Genomic DNA, 27685 nt, shown 5'->3' with positions numbered 1-27685 from the left:
GATAAATTTTTTTCAGTGGTGCAATTTTAAAACAAGTCTTGGGTTTTCAGGACTGAAGAAACCACAAGGAAAAGCCAGTAGTGGTGGCATATGCCTTTAGTCCCAGCTCTCAGGAGGCAGAGGCAAGTGGATCTCCTTAAGTTCAAGGCCAGCCTGGTCTACAAAGCAAGTTCCAGGACAGCCAGGGCTAGATAGAGAAACCCTGTCTTGCTGGCACAGGGGGGTGGGGGTGGGGGGACGACCCGGAAGGAAAATGACATGACCAGTTCATTCTCATGGACTAAAACAAATATTAAATTATACAAAGCAGCACCTAGCCATGAGAGCTATGTATTTAAATTCCTGACTGCTGTCCCTTCCTTAAAAAGGCTGTTGGTTGGTAGGAGGCATTTCGAATGACAGAACAGCGGGTTTCATCGTTCTACATGGAAGAAATGTTCCAGAACAGCCAGGCTACACAGAGAAATCCTGGGAATTAAACCCCAAATGAAGGAGAATGAAAGACTCTCCTCTCTATTCAAAACCTAACAAAAGCAGAGAGGCCACCTTTGCCCTACAGCTCAGTGGGTACTAACGTATATACACTTTAGGCCCACGCATTCCACAAACACTGAAATTAAAATCTTTAATTTCTTTCTTTCTGGTTCTGGCCCCAGGTAACACTTCAAAAGATTTTACAGAGACAGGAGATTATAAATCTGTCCACTTAGACAGATGAGAGTTACACAGCAAAGGTATTTCACATTGTCAGAATTATTTTAGTATACTAATATTGTTCTTTTTTCAAATAGTTGTCATTCAAGGTCATTTTGACCACCTAGCAGAAAGTTTTTCCTGATAAGAACTCAGGAGTCAGGCTGGAGAGATGGCTCAGTGGTTAAGAGCATTGCCTGCTCTTCCAAAGGTCCTGAGTTCAATTCCCGGCAACCACATAGTGGCTCACAACCATCTGTAAAGAGGTCTGGTGCCCTCTTCTGGCCTGCAGACATGCACACAGACAGAATATTGTATACATAATAAATAAATAAATAAATATTTAAGAAAAAAAAGAACTCAGGCGTCTTAATGGCAGACCTGGATTTAATGATTGTGACCCTATACTATACCCACAATGTTAGGCATTCATGGTTTATGTGTTGATGTGGGAATCAGAGCCTAATTAATGATTGGTCAATCCATTTGAATAAACATTTACAACCCAGTATCCTAAATTTCCCTTATCTCTAATAGATCTGGTTAACACACTACTTACCTTTGGGATATTTTGGAGGTTGTGTTCCTTTGCTAAATTTCACTTGTAAAACTTAATGATTCCTAAGAAAATCTATTAGTAAGTAAGAATTATATAAGTATATAAGTATAAAATCTATAAAGTATAAAATCTATAAGTAAGAATTGATATTATAATATCAATTCTATCACTTGCAGTTTCTGCTACATCAATGGTACAATGCACTAAAAAGGTTGGAAAAAATAGAGATCCTCCACAAAATGAGTGCACTATGTACAGTTATGGTTTTTGTTTTAATTTTTGCTGGTTAGAATTATTTCCAAGCCAGGTATGGTGGTGCAAGCATCTCTGTGAGTTTGAAGCCAGCCTGGCCTATACATACCGAGTTCCAGGAGAGCCAGGACTACACCGAGATGGTATCTCAAAAAAATAATAATAATAATCCAAAAAAGTAAATAATTAGTTCCAAGCCAAGAGTGACAGTTCATAACTATAATCCCAGCACTCCTGTGGTTTAAGATTAGAGAGAGAATCCAGGGTTTGAGAATAGCCTGGACTAGGTGACTTTAAGGCCAGACTAGCAATAAACAAATGAGTGAATACACACAAGCAGAGTGTTGAACAGTGGCTAGTTAATACTGGTTTCCTTATAAGAATTTGATCAGAGGGGCTGGAGAGATGGCTCAGTGGTTAAGAGCACTTGTTGCTCTTCCAATGGTCCTGAGTTCAATTCCCAGCAACCACATGGTGGTTCACAACCATCTGTAATGAGATCTGGTCCCCTCTTCTGGCCTGCAGGCATGTATGCAGGCAGAACACTGTATACACAATAAATAAATTAATTAATTAATTAATTAAAAAAAAGAATTTGATCAGAATCAACAGTGGAGAAATGCAAAAATGAAGGCTTAGACAGTTCTACTTGGAATGTTTAGACATCACAGCAACCGCCTCACATTCACCAAGAAAAAGACACTAAAATCCACCCAACTGTGCTTCCCTGTCCCTATAGACATCTTAAACTACCCTTTCATATTCCACTCCCAGACCCTGTGTGCCTGCCTCCTCAGCATATGCAGCTTATGTGAATGGTTTTGCGATGTCACATGCTCAGCCTTTTATTCAGGTGAAATTTGGTAACATGACCATCAGTAGCAGTTCCAAATGGAAAAAGCTATAGCCAAAGAGGGAAAAAAGGAAATGAAGGCCATAGGTCAGTCTTTCCCCTGTGCTGAGTGCTAGCTCTGGAACTGTCTGCCATGCCCGGTCTCCCTTGAGACTTCTATGACTCAGCATCTCTCAGAGGAACTTTGCTATTTGACCCTTTTGTTTAAGAGGTAGATGGGGGGGGGGGGGACCGACAATTGAGGTCAAGCAGCAAATCTAAGTTATGAAACAGTCTGTTAACTGCTTCTTCCTGTTTTACACAAGTCTTAAGACCAGATGTGGAGACATTTCCAAGAAAGCAAAAAAGGACCCACAGGGACTCAAGTGAACCTTTCTTCTGTAATGTAGGGAATCACAACAGCCAAACATGGCTGAGCACTCCAGGAGGACTGCTCTTGCCCACATTCTCAAAGGATGAGGACAGACAGAATCTTTTTAAAAGGGACCAATGTGTTCTTTAATAAATACACAAAAGACGGTGCGATGACACAGTTCACTGGGTAAGGTACTTGCCATCAAGCCTGCTGACCTAAAGTTCCATAGCCAGAGCCCATAAGGTGGAAGAGAGAATCAATTCCTGCAAGTTGACCTCTGACCTCCAGAGGTGCACATGTGTGAACACACACACCATAATAAAGAAATGTTATTTCAATTTTAGATTTCAAAAAAAGATTTATCAATTTTCTTTTTTCTATTACTGAAAATCGATTTTTTATTTTTTCATACAATATATTCTGATTCTGGTTTTTCCCTCCCACAATACTGACCAAAGCCTCCCCACCCTCTCTACCTACTCAAAAATCACACCATTCTGCCACCCTCCTTAGAAAACAAACCAGTATTTAAATAACAATAATAAAATAAAATGAAAATAAAACAAACAAACCAGAACAGGCGAAAAAAAGAAACAAGAAAAATAGTCAAAGAAAAAGCACAAGAAACACATCCAGGCTACACTTTTTTTTTTTTTGATTTTTCGAGACAGGGTTTCTCCATAGCTTTTTGGTTCCTGTCCTGGAATTAGCTCTTGTAGACCAGGCTGGCCTCGAACTCACAGAGATCCACCTGTCTCTGCCTCCCAAGTGCTGGGATTAAAGGCGTGCGCCACCACCGCCCGGCTCCAGGCTACATTTTTTAACAAAGCAATTTAAAAAATTAAATTTTTTGAAGATTTAAAAAAAAAAGAATGTGTCTGATTCTCTAAGAACATTTTATGAAGGAAAAAGATCTCTCCACATGTGACATATATCAGCATGGTACAGGGTACTAAAGACAACTAGGATCATGAGAAAAGGTAACTATTCATTTACTTTTATCTACACTAGCATCCAAAATGATTTTTCTCTAATAGGATCCAAGTCAGCTTTTAATTATGTCATGCTTAGGTTCAATTCTCAACTATGTAAAAAAGAAAAACCATACAAGGGGCCTGAGGATGTGGATCAGTTGGTAGTGTTTGCCACACAAGAGGCTTGAGGATGTGGGTCAGTTGGTAGTGTTGGCCTACCACACAAAAAGCCTTCAGTTCCACACTAGAAAGACATAAACCAGACACAGTGGTACACACTTGTAGCCCCAGGCATAACCTTACAACCTAAGTGGGGTTTTTTGTTTGCTTGTTTGTTTTAGAAGAGGAGGAAGAGGAGGAGGAGGAAGAGGAGGGAGGAGGAGGAGGAGGAGGAGGAGGAGGAGGAGGAGGAAGAAGAAGAAGAAGAAGAAGAAGAAGAAGAAGAAGAAGAAGAAGAAGAAGAAGAAGAAAAAGGGTTAAGGATGTAGCTCAGTGAGAGAGTGTTTGCCTAGGGTTCAAGCCCTAGCACCACGAAGAGACACATGGAGTGAAGGAGGAGAGGGAGGGAGCCAGCCACCAGCATGCACAAGACAATTCTTTCTCTACCAAGCACAAGAATTTCTGGATAGCTGAAGCAGGAAAAGCCTCAATTTAGGTATGGCCTGGGCTACATACACAACAAGTAGTAGCTTGCAAACAAGCCTAATGAGCAGTTCGAGGCCCAGAACACTCAAGGTGGAAGGAGAGCGAACTCTGAGCTGCCCTCGGACTTCTAGACATGGCCCTGCCTATACACACACACTAAAAGAAAATATTTACTATCATACCTGCCAGTCTTAGGGTGCCTTTTCTAAAAACTGACATTGTTTTGCAACTGCTAACTTTTTACTCTGAAGAGATTATATTATTTTCACATTAACTTTAAGATTTATTTTTAATTATGTGTCACAAAGTATGAATGCATGAATGCAGGCTCCCTCAGAGGCCAGAAGAGGTTGCCAGATCCCCTGGAACTGAACTTGCAAGTAGTTATGAGCTGTTCAATATGGGGGCTAGGAACTGAACTGGGGTTCTCTATAAGGGCAGCAGATGCCATCTCTCTGGTCCCTCATATCAACTTTCTTTGACAGAAAACATCGCTGGAAAAGACCTAGACTGGTGACAGTTGAAACTGACAGTTCTATGCTTAGACAATACATACCACCCACCTTTCTCATTTTCTTAACAAAGCCAAGCAGGCCCCCTTCCCTGCTCAACATGCACACACCAATTCACTTCATGTTTCTATTTCCATCTCCTCTTCCTAACCACTTGTGTCCTAATGGCCAAGAAGATGAGAAACAAATTAATAGGTGGTAAGAAGAGCAACAGAGGGGCTGGAGATATGGCTCAGTGGATAGAGAGCTAGCCATCCCCTAACACTGCATAAAACTGGACAAGAAGATGCACATCTATAATCCCAGCACTTGGAAGGTAGAGGCAGGAGGATCAGAAGTTCCAAGATTATCCTTGACTTTACAGCAGTTTGAAACCAGCCTGAGATACTGGAGACCCCAACGGGAGGGAGGGAGGGAGGGAGGGAGGGAGGGGGGAAGGGAAGTCCTATCCTTCTGCAGGGGCCCAGCTAACCAGTGTCTTTCCACTTGAAAGAAGGGAAGGGAGGAGCGAGAAAGGGAGCAAGGGAACTAACAGTGACATATAAAAGACTACTCCCTAGATACTTGAGAAACAGTACTTCACCAGTGTGCAACTTTCACTTATGTTGCAACTAATGTCATTATCAACCAACCAGTAATTACCCTACACCAACTACTCTTTGGCGCATAAAAAACATTGAAGGTACAAGTGCTGCTATCAAGAATCTAAATCAATCATATACCAAAGTTAAATCAGGACCTGGTGAACAATCTAAATAGACCTGTTAGTCGCGAAGAATTAGAAGAGGTTATCAAAAACCTCCCTACCAAAAAAAGCCCAGGACCAGATGGTTTCAATGCGGAATTCTACCAGATCTTCCAAGAAGATCTAATACCTATACTCCTTAATGTATTCCACAAGATAGAAACAGAAGGGTCATTACCAAACTCCTTTTATGAAGCCACAATTACTCTGATACCAAAACCACTCAAAGACTCAACCAGGAAAGAGAACTACAGGCCAATCTCACTCATGAATATCGACGCAAAAATCCTCAACAAAATACTGGCAAATCGAATCCAAGAACACATCCGAAAAATTATCCATTATGATCAAGTAGGCTTCATTCCTGAGATGCAGGGCTGGTTCAACATACGAAAATCTATCAATGTAATCCAGCATATAAATAAACTGAAAGAAAAAAACCATATGATCATTTCATTAGATGCTGAAAAAGCATTTGACAAAATTCAACATCCATTTATGTTAAAAGTCTTGGAGAGATTAGGGATACAAGGGTCATACCTAAATATAATAAAAGCTATATACAGCAAGCCGACAGCTAACATCAAATTAAACGGAGAGAAACTCAAAGCCATCCCACTTAACTCAGGAACACGACAAGGCTGTCCACTCTCCCCATACCTCTTCAATATAGTGCTTGAAGTTCTAGCAATAGCAATAAGACAACATAATGGAATCAAGGGGATTCGAATTGGAAAGGAAGAAGTTAAACTTTCGTTATTTGCAGATGATATGATAGTGTACATAAGCGACCCCAAAAACTCCACCAAAGAACTCCTACAGCTGATAAACAGCTTTAGTAATGTGGCAGGATACAAGATCAACTCCAAAAAATCAGTCGCCCTCTTATACACAAAGGATATGGAAGCAGAGAGGGAAATCAGAGAAGCTTCACCATTCACAATAGCCAAAAACAGCATAAAATATCTTGGGGTACATCTAACCAAGGAAGTGAAAGATCTATTTGACAAGAACTTTAAGGCATTGAAGAAAGAAATTGAAGAGGATACCAAAAAATGGATGGACCTCCCTTGCTCTTGGATTGGTAGGATCAACATAGTAAAAATGGCAATTCTACCAAAGGCTATTTATAGATTCAATGCAATCCCCATCAAGATCCCATCAAAATTCTTCACAGATCTGGAGAGGACAATAATCAACTTTATATGGAAAAACAAAAAACCCAGGATAGCCAAAACAATCCTATACAATAAAGGATCTTCTGGAGGCATTACCATCCCTGACTTCAAACTCTATTACAGAGCTACAGTAATGAAAACAGTGTGGTACTGGCATAAAAACAGAGAAGTCGACCAATGGAATCGTATAGAAGACCCGGATTTTATCCCACAAACCTATGAACACCTGATTTTCGATAAAGGAGCTAAAAGTATAAAATGGAAGAAAGAAAGCATCTTCAACAAATGGTGCTGGCACAACTGGATGTCATCTTGTAGAAGAATGAAAATAGACCCTTATCTATCACCGTGCACAAAACTCAAGTCCAAATGGATTAAAGACCTCAATATCAGCCCGAACACACTGAACCTGATAGAAGAGAAAGTGGGAAGTACCCTACAGGAGCTGGGCACAGGAGATCGCTTCCTATGTATAACCCCAGAAGCACAGACATTAAGGGCAACATTGAATAAATGGGACCTACTTAAACTGAGAAGCTTCTGTAAAGCAAAGGACATAGTCAATAAGACACAAAGGCAACCTACTGATTGGGAGAAGATATTCACCAACCCCACAACAGACAAAGGTCTGATCTCCAAAATATATAAGGAACTCAAGAAACTAGACTTTAAAATGCTAATTAACCCAATTCAAAAATGGGGCACTGAACTGAACAGAGAATTCTCAGCAGAGGAAGTTCAAATGGCCAAAAGACACTTAAAGTCGTGCTCAACTTCCTTAGCAATCAGGGAAATGCAAATCAAAACAACTTTGAGATATCATCTTACACCTGTCAGAATGGCTAAAGTCAAAAACACCAAGGATAACCTTTGCTGGAGAGGCTGTGGAGGAACGGGTACCCTCATCCATTGCTGGTGGGAATGCCATCTTGTGCAACCACTGTGGAAGTCAGTGTTTCGGTTTCTCAGGAAATTCGGGATCAACTTACCCCTGGACCCAGCAATACCACTCCTGGGAATATACCCAAGAGATGCTCTATCATATGACAAAAGCATTTGTTCAACTATGTTCATAGCTGTATTATTTGTAATAGCCAGAACCTGGAAACAACCTAGATGCCCTTCAATGGAAGAATGGATGAAGAAAGTATGGAATATATACACGCTAGAGTACTACGCTGCGGTAAAAAACAATGACTTCTCGAATTTTGCAGGCAAATGGATGGAAATAGAAAACACTATCCTGAGTGAGGTGTCCCAGACCCAAAAAGATGAGCATGGGATGTACTCGCTCATAATTGGTTTCTAGCCATAAATTAGCGCCACGGAGTCTACAATAGGTGAACCTAAAGAAGCTAAGTAAGAAGGTGAACCCAAGGAAAAACATATAGTTATCCTCTTGGCTAAGGGAAGTAGACCCAATTGCCGGGGAGAAAATTAGGATCTTGGGGGTGGGGTGGGATGGGGGTAAGGGGAGATGGGGGGAGAAAAGGTAGAAGGGAAGGAGGGGGGATTTGGGGAATCAGGAGAATTGGGATAAAGGAAAGGTGGATAGGGGAGCACGGAACCACAATTCTTAGTTAAGGGAACCACTTTAGGGTGAGCAAGAGATTTGACCCTAGAGGGGCTCCCAAGTGCCCAACATGAGGTTCCCAGTTAGTTCCTTGGGTAGCTGAGGATTCGGAACCTGAAATGACCCTATCCGAGAGCAATACTGACGAATATCTTGCATATCATCATAGAACCTTCATCTGGTGATGGATGGAGACAGAGACAGACCCACACTGGAGCACTGGACTGAGCTCCCAAGGTCCCAATGAGGAGCAGAAGGAGGGAGAACTTGAGCAAAGAAGTCGGGACCACGAGGCGTGCACCCCCCCCTGAGACAGTGGAGCTGATCTACTGGGAGCTCACCAAGACCAGCTGGACTGTGACCGAAAAAGCATGGGATAAAACCGGACTCTCTGAACATGGCGAACAATGAGGGCTGATGAGACGCCAAGGACAATGGCACGGGGTTTTGATCCTACTTAATGTGCTGGCTTTGTGGAAGCCTAGCCAGTTTGGATGTTCACCTTCCTAGATATGGACGGAGGGGGGAGGACCTAGGACTTACCACAGGGCAGGGAACCTGGACTGCTCTGTGGACTGGAGAGGGAGGGGGAGAGGAGTGGGGGGAGGGGTAGAAGGGTGGGAGGAGGGGGAGAAGGGTGGGAGGAGGGGGAGAAGGGTGGGAGGAGGGGGAGGGAAATGGGAGGCTGGGAGGAGGTGGAAACTTGTTTTTTGTTTATGTTTTTTTTTCTTCTTTTCTTAATAAAAAAAATTATTTAAAAAAAAAAAGAATCTAAATCAGTACTCTTTGCTCTTATGGGAACAGTTGTGTCTGATTTTTTTTTCTTTTTTTTTATTTTCTTTTTTTTTTGTGGTATTTGAGACAAGGTTTCTCTGCAGCTTTGGAGCCTGTCATAGAACTCACTCTGTAGACCAGGCTAGCCTCGAACTCAGAAAGATCCACCTGTTTCTGTCTCCCAAGTGCTGGGATTAAAGGGGTGTGCCACTACCATCTGGCTTGCTTCCAATTTCTTGCTACTCTAGTTTCCTTAAAATTATGTGCTGTAATCTGAAATTGTGAGCCAAATAAACCTTTCCTCCCCTAAAAAAAAAAGGTTCCAGTTAGGACTGGGGAGATGTCCAGCACCACTGTCCTTGCCCCCCCCAAAAAAAAACAGCAAGAGCCGCTTAAAAAGCAAACAGGGAGTTAAAGCTCATAATGAAATCTCAATCAAAATGTACATATTTTCCACAGCAAATAAAAGGTTCGTTTATTAATCTGAATAACAGGAAAGAAGCTGGAAAATGTAGTTACGAAGAAAAAAACAATTTGAAAGTAACAGAAACCTCACCATGACTCTTGGCTTTCAACTACATAGTTATCTGTGGGATTCTGGACAATTAACATTTCCCCCAGTACTGGGCATTGAGGCCAGGGCTTCACACATGCACTTTACCCTTTGGATGTGAACTTTCTAACCTGGCCCTTCAGAAAGACTCATCAATTCCCATTCACAGATGGGGAAGTCTTGTAAGATTTTACTCTTACCTACAGAGTGCACTAAGTTGCCCCATGACTTGCTTTCTCAGCTCTGGGACTCCTGATGTTTGAGCAAAACACTTTCTTGTTTTGGGAACAACCCTAGCTTCCACCAACTTGGAGCCAGGCAAGCCCCCACCCCCACCCCTAGTTGTAACTATTCAAGTGTCTCAGCTGCAAATCACAGCCCTAATATGGAACCAAGAAGTTGCTTATGTAACTAGCTTTCCGGGCTCCCAGCATCCACCAAGATATGATTTCCTGACTTAAGAGTAACCAGACTCTTGTACTTAGGTCATCTTTCCTGCCTTCCACAAACAAAGCAAAAGCCATCCTAGCTTGCCTGCCCATAATAGACATCTATGCTTGCTCCATCTGCCATGTGACTCTACAGCTATTCCCAACTAAAATAACCCTCCACCTCCCTAGGGAAGTTGTGACTTAATCAAAGAGATGTTATTGAGAGTGACAAGTAGATATTTTAAATGTGTCTGCATGCTCACCTAATTATATCTGATGAAAGAAGCACAAAGACCTGCTCTAGGATCCCTTGGCCACATTACAAAATACATCATCCATTGCAGAACCTAACCAGCCTTTCCTGACACTAGCCAAGCCAACAGCAGTCATGGCTATGCCACTAACTAGGTAAGTAAGAGACACCAAAATATGGTAATATCCTGAATAGGGTGGTGTTATTTGTTATGTAATAGTACCATAGTAAAAAGCTGACTGATACACTTTTAAATGATTTCTAAGGCATAAAACTCTGACCAAGAAGGCAACAACATTTAGTTCAGTTTTCTAATCCTAATCCCATTTGACTTCCTCTACCATTCCAGGGTGGCACAGCTCAGGAGCTATGGATTTAGGATCTCACAAAGTCATACAGAGAATCCTCATATTCCTAGGTCCTACCTGCTACTTCTGCTGCCATTGTGGCAGTCTCATTCCTCAAACTCAGCTCAAGACTCAGACTTAAAAGTCAGAGTGCATGGAAGTGGCTGTGGTTGCAACTCAGAAAAAGCCCCAAAAGCTCAAAGCAGCAAATACAGACCTTGAGGCTCTAGGGAAGGAAACAGACCCCAACTGTACAAGTACAACCCCAACCATGACCAAAAATCTCTCTAAAAGGAAAAGAAATCCTGGCTAATTATACCTATAACAAAATGAGATAGGACCATTTGTCCGGTCCTTTGAAACTCAAAGTAAAGAAATGGGGTTGACCTCTTGAGCATTCAGAAAAGAAAGTAGCTTGCTGCTTTCTTCAGACTTCTGACCTTCAAAAGTATAAAACAGGGGTCTGGAGGAATGACCCAGCAGTTAGGAGCACTTGCTGTTCTTACGGATGAAGGCTCAGTTCCCAACAGCCACATGGTGGTTCATAACCATAGGCAACTTCAGTTCTGTGGCACTCTCTTCTGGGCTCCCCAAGCACTGCAGTCATGTGATACAACATACATGCACACACTCATACACATAGAAAACAATTTTTAAAAAACTAAAATGAGGTGAGTGCTGCTTGAAGACTGTAAGTTGGTGGTCCTGTAATGAATTTTTGTTTTAAGATTAGCCAGAAAAATACCTTCAGCCTTACCAACCGTAACAAGTATAGGTATCCCCATGTGCAACTGGATAAAAATCAGCCTTGGGAGAAGCAACTCAGGGATGGAGTGATTGACTAGTAAGCATCAGCTTCCAGGTTCCATCACCAGCACCACAAAAATAAAAATAATTTCTATATTCTCAAACTCAATTCTGGAAGTTTAAATTAGGCCATACATACAGAAATGGCAGAGAAAAGTAAATGCTTCATAATTTACCACTATGTTAGCAAAGGTTGTGGCTCTGGAATGTTCTACGTGCTTGGCACCCCCAGACACCAAATACATGCCACACATACCTTCGGGGAAGTCAGGTTTCCTGAATCTTCACTGCAGAAAGGACTCCCACACATTCCTAACACTCCACTGAAAATGCACCACCTCGTAAGACAGAGGTCAGCAGAAGCAGATGACCCCCAAAAATCTTTTTTTATGTGTGTTCTCGTGCACATGTGCATGTTGAGGTATGTGTGTGTTGGGGTGTGCATACGTTCGTGTGTGTGTGTGTGTATGTGTGTGTGTGTGTGTGTGTACAGACATCAACTCTATCTTTCTCAATATACTTCACACCTTGCTTTTTTTTATACAGGATTTCTCACTGCACCAGTGGCCCAGCTTGGCTGTCCCATGAACCCGAGGGATCCTCCTGGCTCTTACCTCCCCAGCACTGGGGTCATGCCCAGATTTTTACATGGCTACTAGGTACCTGAATTCAGCTCCTCATGCTTGCACCACAAACATTTTACCCACTGAGCTGTTTCCTAAGTTGACCTCTGGGTGGAGGGAACTGAAAGAAGGATGAAAAGGGAAGGGAGAAAAATAGCAGTTCAGGCTCAACTAGCAGCTGAAGCACTCCTGATTTAAGGCACACTACTATACCTGTACACCATTCTCCACACCCAGTGTAATCACAGGAGATGCTAATTACGACTACTCCCTATCATCTTTACCTCACACCAAGCCTTTTGGCCCCAAGCATCCTTCAATATGCATAAACAACAAAAATATAACAGAAGTGCTGGGGAGAGGGAGGGCTCACTGTGTTAAGTGTCTGTCAAGCAAGCTTGAGGACCTGAGTTTGGATCCCAGCACCCAAGTAAAAAATGCTAAGTACAGTGGTACACACCTCTAATCATAGCTTTAGGTATATGGAGACAGGAAGAAGATCCTTGGAGCTTGCTGGCCAGTAAGCCTGGCTCAATCAATAAACTCCAGGTTCAGTAAGAGCCTCAATCTCAAAAAATAAGATGAAGGGCAATTAAGGAAGACACTTAAAGAAATCTCTGGCCTCCACACACATGCATGTATACACAAGCAAACATGTACACATACACAATTAAGTAAACTGACGAGGTTTTTGCTTTGTTTTGTATGTCTTTGTTATTTTGTTTTAAGACAGGGTCTCACTATGTAGCTCTGGTTGTCCTGGAACTCACTTTGTAGACCAGACTGGCCTCAAAGAGATCAACCTGTCTCTGCCTCCCAAGTGCTGGGATTAAAGGTGTGCCCACTCACCCGGCTGTGGCTTTCTTTTTTAATTAAGAGCAAAAAGCCAGGTATTAAGGGGCACATATAATAATGTATTACTCCATTTTTATGAAATACAAAGACTAGATAAATCCATAGAGACAGAAAGGAGATCTGTGGCTACCAGGGACTTCAGGGAAGAAACAATAGAGTTGATATCATAATGTCACAGGATCTCTTTGGAAGGTGATGAAATGTTCTAGGATTAGAAATGCTGAGTGGACTATTTAGTAAATACACTATAAAAGTTCTCAATTCCACACTTTAAAGGGTCAAGTTGTGTGCATTCTCAGGCAACCTGTCATTGTAAAAGCATAGGAGACTGGAGGTAGAGTTTACCAGTACAAAGCACACTTAACACAAGCAAGGTCCTAGGTTCAATCTCTAGCATCCACCCCCATTTCCACCCAGTCCACCCAACCCTCATCCTCCCATCCCCAGTCTCCCCGGTACCATATCCCACCCCCAGGGGGAAAAATGCTTAGGCAGCAGACAGAACCTGAAGCCATGACAACTATGTAGTGCAGGTATTTTTAAATTCCAGCATTCCATAGACACAGTACTCTTACAGAGACTGTGGTGTTTAGCTATTTCTTAGGAAATCAAACAAGGAAGAAATAGGCTCAAAAAGACTTAGGAAGTTAATGAAACTTCTAGGCTCAGGAAACCTCAGAAAGTTCCAAGACTTTGTTTGGTGAGATGGTTTTTCAGGTAAAGGAACCCAGAACTCATGGTGGAAGGAGAGAACAGATTCCCAAAGTTATTCTCTGACACTGTGGAAGATAGTACATGATGAGCATGTGTGTGGTGTATGGGTGTGTGAGTGTGTGCACACACACATTAAATAAATGTTAATTTTTTTAAGTTGCAAGATTCAAAAGTCCCATCCCTGAGGCCATATAAACAGTAAGCAACTACTGTAGAAGAAATCTCTATGGTAAAGCTGATTCAGGAATGCAGCTTTTTTGAGTTGTCAACTACACTGGGGTGGAATTTTCAGTGACACGGCTGCCTCTGAATCACCCCTACTCTTGTAAGTAACATCAATCAACTCAACGTTTCACCAAGGATGGAATCATTTCACCGGTCAGTCATACACTAAGTAAAGTGATTACATGCTTATTCATGAAATCGTCCACCATAAGTCACTCCCTCCTACAGCATCTTCTGACCTGGTTATGCTAAGAATGAGCTCTGCTTAGATATGGGGCTGAGGTTTGGGGCTCAGAGGCCAAGATCCACCTAGCATTCACTGGTTGGATTCCCAGCACCACCTACAAATGTGAAAGAGAGAACCAGGAAGATGGTGACCATGGAAACTTGCTCTCTCAAATACAAGCATATCTTTCCCCCAAACAAAATAAATCAATGTTACCAAACTATTGGTTATGATCTAAATAATTTTATGATCTCTAGCTGCCCCAACATGGTCCTGTATCACTCTCCTCAAGAGACAGACCATTAAATTCAAACCGTGGGTTGACTGGGTTGGGAGTGGCTCTTTGAGGGGTGTGGGTGCACAAAGTATGCAATTGGTTTAGCTCTGAAAGAAAAAAAACAAATGATGCATCCCATTTACCCTTACAGCCCAGCCAGGTAGAGCCAGTACCCTGCAGTCCTAGGTGAAGGTATGCCTACCATCCTGTCACACATAGGTAGGTGCTCACCCTTTCCTACCACTCCATCCTATGACCATACCAGCTATGGGCAGGGACCAATAAAGGTAACCCCCCCCATTTGATGGGGAAGGGAGAGAATCATGGCTAATGTTTAGAAATTATTAGCACCCTACCCCACTCACCCCAGGATATTCCCAAAAGATTTTTCTTTTCATCAAGATATCAAAACCCAGGCTGGATATGGCTCAGTGGTTAAGAGCACTGACTGCTTTTCCAGGACTCGGGTTCAACTCCCAGCACCCATATGGCAGCTCACAATTGTCTATAACTCTAGTCCCAGGGGATCTAACACCTTCACACCAATGCACATAAAATAAAGTTAATAAAACCATAAAAATATTAAAAAAAATCAAAACCCAGAAGCCACATTCAACCAAAGATACAAAAATGAGGAACCTAGTGACTCAGCTACCAGCAACCTTATAACAAGGGGAAAAAAGAGTCTAGGAGAGAAGAGTGTCAGAAAGTACAGAGTCCTTGTCACCATTTATAAGGACTTCCTTGAAGGCAGGAGCCCTTCAACGTGTGTGTGAGCCTTCCAACAACAGCTTCCCTGGGAAGATGCTAGAAAGGTGGGCTCGGGCACAACTATCCCAGAGTCAGAAACCTAAGAGTGGGGGATGGTCATCATGTATGCTAGTAAGACCTCCAGAGGCCAATTTAACTGCCACCTGTATGGTCACACATTTACCTCAGGGTCTGAGGCTGTAGACCTCAGTAGAAGAAAAACTGCCTAGCAGGCACAAAGGCTTAGGGTGGGAGTAGGGAGAGGGAAGAAATAGTGGTTACCTAAGGGCAAAACAGGGGTGTCCAGAGGTAAAAGTGAAATTACCAAAGGGGACCAGGAAACTAGAGAGTAGGAAGAACACTTGCCATTTGATTGTCAAGCAATCTTAAAGATATTTATGTGTGTGCACATACATGTGTGCAAAAAATGATTAAATGTATGTGTCAATCCTACTTTATTTCTATTATACCTTAATAAAAACAAAAATAAAGTAGGTGGAGCTAAATAGCTATAACAAGATTCTATCTAGATGCAGCATGAGGCTGCATATTTGTACAGGACCTCAGAAATCAATAGAAAAAAATGTTGCACTCTACACTGTAGATTAGGTACTCTAGAGGATGGCAGAGAAAGAGATTCTCACAGCCTGGACTCTTTTTAAAGCAGTATTCATGTATTTACTGTCTTAGAAAAACAAATGGATTTAGAGCTGGGATCACTGCCAAGCTGGCAACATACCGAGTCCAGGCCAGCCTAGGCTACATAGCAAGACTGTATCAAAAACACAGAAAAAGAGAGCTATCTCAGAAAAAGAGCCAAGAGCCACATAGAAATTGCAGGCCAGAGTCCTGGGGCAGGAGCAGACAGATCTGTGCAGGCCATGCAAACTGCAGGTAGCAAGTTCATGAGATTTTAAGAAAATGTCTGCCAGCCACCTTCAGAACAGAACCCAACAGATGAAACACAATTCCCAGAGGAAAACTTCATGCCTTTAGTTCCTCTCTCTGCATTGTACATTCATTGTTTATTTATGAATGAACACTTCCAAGGGAGCAGAAAACCATTTCCCGCTCTAATGAGAGCTCCTGAGTCTGTGGATCATTTGTTTTATAAAAGTAATGCCTACTTTCTGGTCAGTAACAAAGGCTATATTTCTTCTCTGAGCACAATCAGAGAGAATATCTAGGCCAGGGGCTTCAGTCTTTATGAAGGATCTAAGTACCTCCTTCCAAACTGGAGCCAGCAAGCTGCAAGAGGACTTGCCCAGACAAGAGTCTGGCGAACCAGTTGGATCCCCAAGACACAGACAAAGGTAGAAGGAGAGAACAGACTCCCCAGGATTTTCGTATAACAAATAAAAATAAAGTATCTATATTTTTAAACTGGTGGTGTAGCTCAGTGGGTAGAGTGCTGGCCTTGCATACACAAAGCCCTAGGTTCCATCCCAAGAATTTGCATATAGCAGGTATGATGGCCCATGCCTGTGATCTTAGCACTCAGGAGCCTGAGGCATTAGAATTAGAAGTTTGAGGCCAGTCTGAGGTACTCCACCTCAAAAAAAAAAAAAAAAAGGAAATTGAGGCAGGATGCCAAATATACTAGCCTCTTCTTCCTACCTCAACATTCAATCCTCTGGGGCAGGAAGACCAGAATTAAGTCCAATATTACAACTCAGAAAGTTCAATCAACAGAGAGACACTAAAAGGGGCTCTAAAATTCCAGAAAAAGAAAACCTATCTAGAGCTTGCCCATGGCTGGATTGGGAAGCCAAATGACAGCTGAACATGAACTATAATGAGAATATTGTACCATTTTCTAATGGTGAGCTTTACATGGCTCATTTAAGATGGTGGCTTTTCATGGCATGTCTGTCACTTATACTTCAACAATGCTGGTTAGGAAAACCAACTTCAATTAAAAAGCAGATCTTGGAATTTTAAGTCAAGGATGGAGGGGGGTGGGGGAAGTATCACTCAGTGGGAGAGAGAATGCACAAGACTCTGGGTCCCTGCAAAAGAAAAATAAATAAATGAAAATGAGGTCTATGACAAAGGAAACATCCCTGAAGCTGATATCTCCAGCAACTGAAACTAAAGCAAACACTGAAGGCAAAGCTAAGCAAAACAAAGGGAATTGCTGCCCAATCCACATTCAGGGCCATTTATTTCAACTCTAGGAGATACACAAAGCCAAACACTAGCTGCTCCCTAGGCCCCCTGGTGTGCTTGGGGAAATTCCACTCCCATGAACATCTGGAACATCAGAAACCCACCCACAGAAATACATTTGTTGTCCAAATATAGAACACGAAATGGAAAAGTAAATAGAACAGAAAAACAGAGAGCAAACCATGAACTGAAAAAAGAAGGCGAAGGCATCACAGAAAAACAAGACTAAGGTAATGGCTTCCTGCTGCTCATTTACTATAACAGGCATAGAACAGAAAGAAAGTTAAGATCCCAAAATGACAAATTAGGCAGGGTATGATGGGAACACCTGCAATTCCAGCTTCTCAGGACAAGCTTGAAGCCATATAGGGTGGCTCATACCTGCAATCCTACCACTTGGGAGACTGAGGCAAAAGGGCAGTCATGAGTGTAAAGGCTAGGAGTTTGGGATTAGCAATCAGTTCCATGTCACACTGGGCTAGAATGAGACTGTCTCAGACAAAAAGGGGGTGGGGGGGGTGGAGAGATAAAAGAATGCTCAGCAGTTAAGAACACTTGCTACTCTTCCAGAGGATCCAAGATCAGTTGACAGACCCACACGGCAATACACAACCTTCTGTAACATCAATTCAGGCAAACCCATGCCCTCTTCTGATTGATCTCCTCAGGTAAGAGGCACACACATTTCTCCAAATTGTTAACATTTTCTATGTACCAAAAGTAGGTCAGAAGTTTGTTATATTTAGTTCTCACATTGTACACAATATTTGTTAAACATTCGCAATGAACCAGGTGATATAGACACATTTCTATACTTACTTTCCAAGTATCATTTTGATGCAAAATGGTGTATGTTACATGATTTCTATTTTTTAAGGAACATTATAAATTTAAAACTTCTGTTTGTTTACTTATTTGTTTTTGCAATAGGGTCTAGTGTAGCCCAGACTATCCTCAAACTTGCTATGCAGCCAAGGATAGTCTTCCATTCCTTATCATCCTTCCTCCACCTCTCAAATCCTGGGATTACAGCCATATGGTACCAAACTTGCCTCAATACTTCAGTTTGTTAAATGACCATTTGACCATTTCATGTGAAATGATCAAAAGCAAACTTCTTGTTTCGGTAACTCAAACCTGTTTAGCTATATCAAAATGGCCTTTTCCAACATAATTCCCATCTTTGTAATAGCTATGGAGCAAAAGGAATGAATAATCTATAGTGCAATTTATAAAATTAAAATAATTATTTGGAACTATCTTTTTGGAGTCTTTGAGCATATCCTCATGTATACTGATCATATTCCTCCACCTTCCCCAAATCGTCTCATATCCATTTCACCCAACCCTTCCCATATCCACCTTCCCTTTCCTACTCACCGTACTTTGGGTCCTCATTATTTTTAAACCTTAGAGCCGATTTATACAAATAAAATTTCAAAAAATCTTGTTTAACGTTTGAGGTCAGCTGGGGTAATTCAGTAATATTTTATCTAAATATAAAAAAGTGGTTTTGTGAGGTTTTTTGTTTTTGTTTTTGGCTGTTTTCTTTTTCTTTTGGTGTTTTGAGATGGGTTTCTCTGTGTAGCCCTGACTGTCCTGGAACTTACTCTGCAGACCAAACTGGTCTCAAACTCAGACATCTGCCTGCCTCTGCCTCCCAAGTGCTGGCATTAAAGGCATGTGCCACTGCACCTGGATGCTAAAAAAATGTTTAAGTGGAAAAACTCTGGCTATAGCTTAGCAGAGTATGTACAAAGCCTTAAATTTGTTCTTCAGCACCACATAAACTTGGCATGGTGGTGAGCACCTATAATCCCAGTATTGGGAAGGTAGAAGGAACAGAAATTCAGAGTCATCTTCTGCTAGTCTTAAATGGGGGTGAGGAGAAGATAGTTCAGTGGTAGATAACCTGCCTACCTCACACAGTGTCCTAGGTTCCATCTTAGTACCACAGAACAAAGAGCTGGCAAATTACCCCATGCTTTTGATGCTTAAGGAATTGGCACTCCCAACCCCCAAAAAAGTTTGTTTCAACTAATTTCCTGAAAACAGACCTAGGATGTTCAAAACATTAAAATAAAATGCATCCAGAAGGCAGCTAACTGGAATGTTCAGAATGTAGTTCAGTGGTATAGTGTTTGCCTACCATGTACAAAGACATGGGCTCAGTAAAAAAAAAAAAAAGGTAAGAAGGGAGGAAGAGAAGAGAAAGGGGAAGGAAGAAAAAGAACAGAAGGGAGAAAGAAAGGAGAATGGAGAGAAGACAGCTCTAAGGCTAGGAGGCCCAGAAGTGACATAGACATGCTAATCTTCCTCTATATTTGGTTTGAACGCATTAATGTAATTAACTTGGGCTATATAATTTTGCTAACTTCAGATCTTTATAATTATAAAATCTCACATACAATTATTTGAACAAAAAAAATGATTTGATTTTTATTTCCATGAAAAAACCACGACAGCTCATTTTAATAGTGCCACCTTCTAAGAAGCCATTGCATTTCTTGAGTGAATTCTGTCAACAGTCCTTCCACAGTGTAACCAGCCCATGCACTTCCTTCTGTGTTCTCTCTGCCAGGTTCCCAGACTTAAGAGCATTCATGGTCCAATAGCTTTTACCCTTGCTTTGACCAGTCCCCTCCAACTCCGAGAACAGTACAGAAACACCTGCACATAGTAAGCCTATTCTTTCAGCACACAGGAAATACAAATCAGTAGGTTTGAGAAGATAAAGCCCACTTAGGACCAGCCTTCAAAACAGATTTCTGAAATACATTATAATATTACAATCATGCAATTGTCTGGCTAATCATCAAATGGATAATGAGTGCTGTCACTTAACAAAGACACAAAATGCTGGCTCAGAGCTAAAGCAGTGTCACAGGATCTTGCTGACCTGCTTCCAACATTAAACTGAGAGCTGCTTGGGCACCAGGTAAGGTCTCATTCAGAAGTTGAGCAATGGCGAGCAGACAAGGTATTAGGCCCAAGAGAATCTCCACTTACCTAACCTTCACTATAGAGGTAGGAATGTGTATGTTATGTGTGAACCAGTGTAACTGTAAGACACAACCTATTCTATTGATATTAACCATATAGTACCTATTTTAATCATGGGAAAAACAACGGTCCAAGTCAGAGATAAAAATAACTCTCTGTTCATCCCAACCCCAGCATTTAGTCAACATAAAATATTGAGCCTTAACAAATCTGAAGGAAAAAAGTGGTCATGCGCATAAAAAAAAAAGTCTGGCTTCCTAATTATTAACACTTAGCCCTGAGAAGATGTGGTTTGTAAGGCATGTATTGTATAGACATAGGAACCTAACTTCCTTTCCCAGAACCCATATAAAAGTCAGCTGTAGTAGTTTGTAATCCCAGTGCTGAGTACATGGAGACAAGCAGAGTCCAGGAGTTCACTGAATGGACAGCAAATGAGCAAGCGCCAGGTTCTGTAAGGAGCTGTCTTTAAATATACAGTGAGGAAGACACCCAAGGTTGACCTTTTACCTCCACATAGATGCGCAAACGCATGACCGTGTACACGCATTTACACAAACAGATATACACTGCTGTGTTGTGTGTGGTAGCACACGCCTTTAATCCCAGTGCCTAGAAGGCAGAGACAAACAGATCTCTGTGAGTTCAAGGTGTAGTAGTGTACACCTTTAATCCTGAATGCCTGGGAGGCAGAGACAGGCAGATCTCTGAGAGTTCAAAGACAGCCTGGTCTACAGAGTTACTTCAGGTCAAAGATACAGAGAACCTGTCTCAAAAAGCAAAAAGTTAAAAGTAAAAATAAACGAAATAGAGGTTAAAACAAAGCTGTACAAAGATGGAAAATACACAGAGAATCTTGATACTGTATGCTATTATGCTCTCTTTGAATTATTTGAATGCTGAGGAAGGAGCAACAGCTGCTAAAAGATATTTATTTATAAATGCTGCTGAACTAATCCAACATAGGTATTTTCAATTTGGATCTAAGGATATGATACTTTGGAAAGGAGTTTCTTATTTTGTTTTCACAGAGGATGAGACGCTGTTCATTTCTTCTATTCCGATTTGGTATGCTGGACCACGCCCTCCTGAATGGTTCCTGTGCACGCCTTCAAAAAATTGCTTCGCTCAACTGCCAACTGAGATGAAACTAGCACACAGGTTATACCGTGAAAGACCTAATTAACGACGCCCCCATTCAGCAGGAAGCAGTTTGGAGAGAAAAAAACTGCGCCCATGTTCCCAAATATGGTTTATAAATGTTCTTTTACATTTAAAGGGGGATATGATATAGATATGAATAATTTGCATTAGTATAGATTTTGCTTTATTGACAGAGATTTAAGGTCAATTTTGTTATATGTATAAGTGTTTCTGATTTTGATTAAGGTATTGTGATTGTGTAGTTCATTTAAATATGTACTGTATAATTAAGAAATATAGGTTGTTAATGGATAATCATCGATAATAGTAAAGCTTGTAGTCATGTTAGTTAGATGTTCTAGATATATAGAGATGTATTTCAGTTAGATAGACATTCTTCATGTCTTTCAAAGATTACAGAATAGGACATTTAATGTTTTAATAACTGAGGACTTTTCATGACAATGAGACACTCTGCTCCTGGCAGCACCAATCTACTTCAAGAGGAAGATGGGCATCGAAGAGGCTCGTTATGGAGTTTTGATAGCCACTTGGGCAAGAAACTGCTCTTGCCTGGACTATTGCATAAACTGGACACAGAGAACCCGCAGAGAGAGGACTACTGAACTTGCCTAAGGTGAGATGATCTTTCGGGGTTCCTGATTCATGAAAGAGTCTGCGAGACATTCTGCAAGACACAACAGATAGTGACTGAACTGACTTTGAATTTTCCTGCTTTATGGAAATGTCTGCTGGATACCATGGGCCTGAAGGCTGAAGATGGATGCCCCAACGGTACAAAAGAACTTTGGGTGACTGTCCAGGCAGCGAGATGTCTTTGTCATTTCTAGAGTTTGAAGTTTCTTAGTTCTTGTTTACTTAGGTAATATTATATCTTTCTGGAGTCTTTGATGGAGTTAAGAATAGTTAGTTATAGTTATAGTTTTCCTTAGTTATGATAAAGATTATTGTAACTTTTACTTGATAACTGTTTTGTTATATGTAATTTTGCTATGTTAAAGTTAAAGCCTTTTTTTTTTGTTTAAACCGAAAAAGGGGAAATGATGGAGGAAGGTCATTGGCTAATAAAGGCACTGCCCTGGCCCATTTTATTGGTTAGAGGATAGGTGGGAGGAGTAAACAGAACAGAACGCTGGGAGGAAGAGGAAGTGAGCTCAGAGTCTCGACAGCTCTCCTCCTGGGAGCAGACGCCTGAGAGAGACGCCATGCTCCCGGCTCCTGGGCAGACACACGCCATGAAGCAAGCCACCAGGTTAGACATGCTGAACCTTTCCCGGTAAGACCGGTGCTCACCGATTATTAGAGATGGGTTGATCGGGATAACAGAATTAGCCAGTAAGGGCTAGGGCTAAAGGGCCAAGCAGTGTTTAAAAGAATACAGTGTCCGTGTAATTATTTTGGGTAAAGCTAGCCGTGGGGGCGGCCGGGTGCTGGGGATGCAGCCCCACCGCCCTTATTACTACACTGCTGGGCACACAGGTTCAAGTGACTCCATACACTTGGCAGGCCACCTATGGTGGTTTGAGTAAGAATAGCCCCCATAAACTCATATATTTGAATACTTGGTCCCCAGCTGGTGGAACTGTTTGGGAAGGATTAGGGGATGTGGCCTTGTTGAAGGAAGTATGTTATTAGGGACAGGTTTTGAATTTTCAAAAGCCCACCCTTTTCCCAGTTAGTCTGCTCTGACTCAGGGTTGCTGCCTCAAAACATAAGCTCTCAGCTACTGCTCCAGCACCATGCCTACCTGCCTGCCTGCTGTCATGCTCCCCAATATGGTGGTCATAGACTTCAACCCTCTGAAACTGTTAAGCCCCCAAATTAAATGCTTTCTTTTCTAAGTTGTCTTGGGCATGGTGTTTTGTCATGACAATAGAAAAGTTAACTAAGACCACCCAATACACGACCTAAGTTGTCAAGATGAAGAGTCTTCTAGTAAACATATCAGCTGCCATGAGAACACAGAAAACAAAAGTATAGCCCAAAGTAAAACATAAGTGAGCAGTGTAAGTAAGAATTTGCTCTTTTTAAGAGCCTGGCACAGCAGTGCACACAGAGTATCCCAGCACTTGGCAAGCTGAGGCAGGTGGATCAGGAGTTCAAGGCCAACTTCACCTACACAGTAAATGTGAGACCAACTTGGGCAACAAGAGTTGCTGTCTCAACAACAAAAATAACAAGAATTCATTCCATTTTTTTTCCCAAAAGTCAAATACAAAATGAATTCTGTAGTTTTACCATGGCTTATTTTCACATGAGTGATCTATGGGCATGACTTCAAGAGCTTTGCAAGTTCAAGTGCCCAGGGTTTGAAGCTAACAGCCTGAACACCACTTCTGAGCCACTGTAGATATTAGATTATATTAAATACCTGTCAGCAGTTCTATACAGAAAGATTACAACTCTTTAAAAATATTCACTTATTTTATGTGTATCAGTATTTTGCCTGCATGTATGTATGTGCTCTATGTGCATATACAAACATGTACACAAAGAAAGTGACAGATCCCATGGGATTGGAGTTACAGAGGATATATTGGAGGGTTTGGGGGGAGAAAAGGCAAGGGAAAATGTTGAATTATATTATAATCTCAAAAAAAACAATAACAGTAAACAACAGCAGCAACCTGAATGCAGAACTGAAGCAGAGGCCATGGATGGGTGCTACTTACTGGCTTACTCCCCATGGCTTGCAGAGCTTATTTTCTTATACAACCCTTAACCACCTGACCACCTGCTGAGGGATGGCACTTCCCAGGTGGGCTGGGCCCTTCCACATCAATCATTAATAAAGAAAATGCCCCACAGACTTACCCACAGGCCAATTGGATGCAGATATTTTTTTCAGTTGAGGTTCTCTCTTCTTAGATGACCCTGACTTGTGTCAAGTTTTAAAAAAAAATGACCAGCATGGTCCCCAATCCTCTGGCTCAATGCCAAAAACCTCACTATGCCACAAGCTATGCAAATGTAGACAGAAGCAGCATCTAGAGTCAGCAACCAGCCAAAGCCTGAGACATTCCCTTGACTATATCCTTCCAGGTTTCTTGGCCTACCTGTGTGGCAATGAAATTCCAGGCTGGCCAGTGTTGCTAGTTCCTTCCTGGGTCTGCATAAACAAGAGACAGAGCTATCTGGGGATCTTCCTCATCACAAATAACAAGAAGCTGACCTCAAGCTAGACCTAACCATCTTTGACATAAAAAAAAACAAGAAATAGAGACAGTTTTGTGGATTCCAGGGGTTCTGAGTGCTTGCAGAGCAGTTTATATGGCAGCCTCCTTCCCCATACGTATAAGACTGAAATTCAACCATTCAAGGACCATTTCTCCTCTGTTGCCTTTTTCCATGAGCTCTGAGATTCTTATGGCAGCTGTCAACTAACATTTCCTAGTAACATACCCTGCCCCCCAAACACTTATGTGCCAACTGGGTAATACACGTCTGCAATCCCAGCACTCGAAAGGCTAAAGACTGCTCAAGAGTTGGAGGAAGGGTTGGAAAAAAGGCTCAGTGCCTAACACCACATACTGGCCTCCCAAAGAATCTGAAATCAATTCTCTTCCAAGCAACAGATAAGTATGAGAGGCCCTATGTCTATATCCATCAGGATATTTGGGTTGCCCTGAGGTGCTGCTCTTCTGTAGGTGATAAATAAATAAATAAATAGTGCCTCAGAAGGAGATCAAGCTCAAAGTAAGCCACTGAGGGAAGCCTGACTCAAAAAGGCCATCTATAGTGAGCCCATAGTTCAGGTCTTGTCTTCGCTTCCTGCTAAGTATAGAGGTATCTCAAATTATTCCTGAGGTTCCCCCTTCTGAGCCCCACCTTCTTGATCAAGATTTCCCTACTTTGTGCTGGGACCTACAGTGATCCCTCAGAACTGCACAGACCATCACAGTTTCTGGGCTGAGTGAGACAAGACTCTAGGCCCCCTTCAGGTTTTCTGACACCTAGAATTCATCCTTTCCCCCCTTTAAAAAAAAGTCACATGTACACAACATTCAATAAACTGTTAATCTTTCACTAAATACGTTTAAAAACTAGCTCCAATGAGGAAGCAAGATTAAAATCATTTTGTAAACATTTATCCTTTCTTAATGTTGGAAAGATAAACGTTTTTCTTTTTCCATGACTATTTTTAGCATGAAGGAAGGAACTGGCCTTTGGAGACAAGACTGGAGGCAAAATTTTTCCCCTCAAATCTCACCCTCCATCATCCTTCCCTTCTTTCCATCTTTTCTCTGTGGCTCACGTGAGCCTCATGAGCCACACCAGCAGAAACATAACTCAAACAAGCAAAATAAAAAGATGGGTGTTGGAAGGCACAGAAAGAAGTCCACATCATAAAGGCCAGCAAAGTGCTGAGTCAGCAAGGAGACTCACAGTCTTCAAGGAAAAAGCAAGGGGCCAGGTTTGGTATCACATGCCTTTAATACCAGCACTCATGAGAGCAGAGGCCTATGGATCTTTTGCTAGTTCCAGGCCAGCCTAGTCTACACACCCCATCTCAACAAAACACAAACAAAACCAAAAACACCAATCATGGAGGAACTACCTCCCTGTCTAGTGGCTGCTCAACCAGCAGGTGGGGCCCTTGGGAGAGAATGATTTAGGAAGACATCAAGTTCAAAGCCTGCCTGAGCTACACAGTAAAAACTCTATCTCAAAATAAAACAAGTAGAGGATAGGGATATGGTTCAGTTAGTAAAGTGCTTGCCATCCAAGCACAAAGACATGTCAGGATCCCCAACATCTACATGAGAAAGCCAGGAACAGCACCAGTGTACATCTGGAATCCCAGCACTGGAGAACTGGTGAGAAAGAGTTCCAAGTTCAGTGAGAGATCCTGTCTCCAAAAATGCTAGGATGGGGCATGATTGAGGGAGGCATCTAACATCAACCTTTGGTGTGTGCATGCGTACACAGAAACCATGTGCATACATACACATCTGTGTGTCCAAATACACATACACGAACACATATATACATCACATACAAAATATGAACTAATTAAGCCAAGCATAGAACTTGTCATCCCAGCATTTGGAAAACAAATACAGGCAAGCCTGGTCTACATAGCCAGCCAGGACTATGTAGTGAAGCCCTGACTCAAAGAACAGAAAGAAAGGGAGGGGGAGAAAAGGAATAAATTAATCCAAATAATAAAATTAAAATCAAAAGCTAAAAATAGTACATGAGAACAGATGCAAAAAGTATCTCCAGTAGACACAAAGTTGGGTTTCTCCTTACCCTCATCCTCCCTTACAAATGACATCTCTAACACATGTACGGAACTATGCAAAGCATACATCAAATAACTAATAAAAATACCTTGCGTCAGCCGGGCGGTGGTGGCGCACGCCTTTAATCCCAGCACTTGGGAGGCAGAGGCAGGCGGATCTCTGTGAGTTCGAGACCAGCCTGGTCTACAGAGCTAGTTCCAGGACAGGCTCCAAAGCCACAGAGAAACCCTGTCTCGAAAAAAAAAAAATACCTTGCGTCATGGGCCGATGTTCAGGAAACACTAACAGCTATATTTTCCTTTTTTAAAGGAACTGACTGTTATGACTAGCACCATGTAGAAGCATGTCTTTTGTGGATCTTTTAATCTGGAAGACTTTGACCTCCTGAATTCAAACTCAACATTTAAGATTTCAGCTTCAAGAAAGAGCTGGAAAGAAACCAAGGTACCCAGAGCTTACAAGAAATTGAATGAAAACACTAGACACAGACCAGGTGTGATGTGACAGGGCCATCATGCCAGCTACTCATGACGATCACTCACCCAGTCAAGGCTAGCCTAGGTAACTTGGTGAGGTCTTGTCTCAGAAAAAAAAAAGTAAAAATGACCAAGCAGTGGTGGTGCATGCCTTTAATACCAGCACTCAAGAGACAGAGACAGGTAGATCTCTGTAATTTTGAGGCCAGCCTGGTCTACAGAGCTAGTTCTAGAACAGGCTCCAAAGGTACACAGAGAAACCCTGTCTCAAAAGGAAAAAAAAAGTAAAATTGGAGTTTTGGGGTGTAGTTAATTCCATGGTAGAGTACATTCCTCAGTTTCACACACAAACAAGTACATGAAAACATAACGTGGGAGCTGGAGAGGTAGTCAAGCTAGCAAAGCCCTTGCAGCACAAGCAGAAGGACCTGAATTTAATCCTCAGAAGCCAGA

Source organism: Microtus oregoni, unplaced genomic scaffold, assembly GCF_018167655.1.
Source record: "Microtus oregoni isolate MIOR12 unplaced genomic scaffold, Mior012 000074F_ref0000038, whole genome shotgun sequence".
NCBI lineage: Eukaryota > Metazoa > Chordata > Mammalia > Rodentia > Cricetidae > Microtus > Microtus oregoni.
This window is presented reverse-complemented; position numbering follows the sequence as displayed.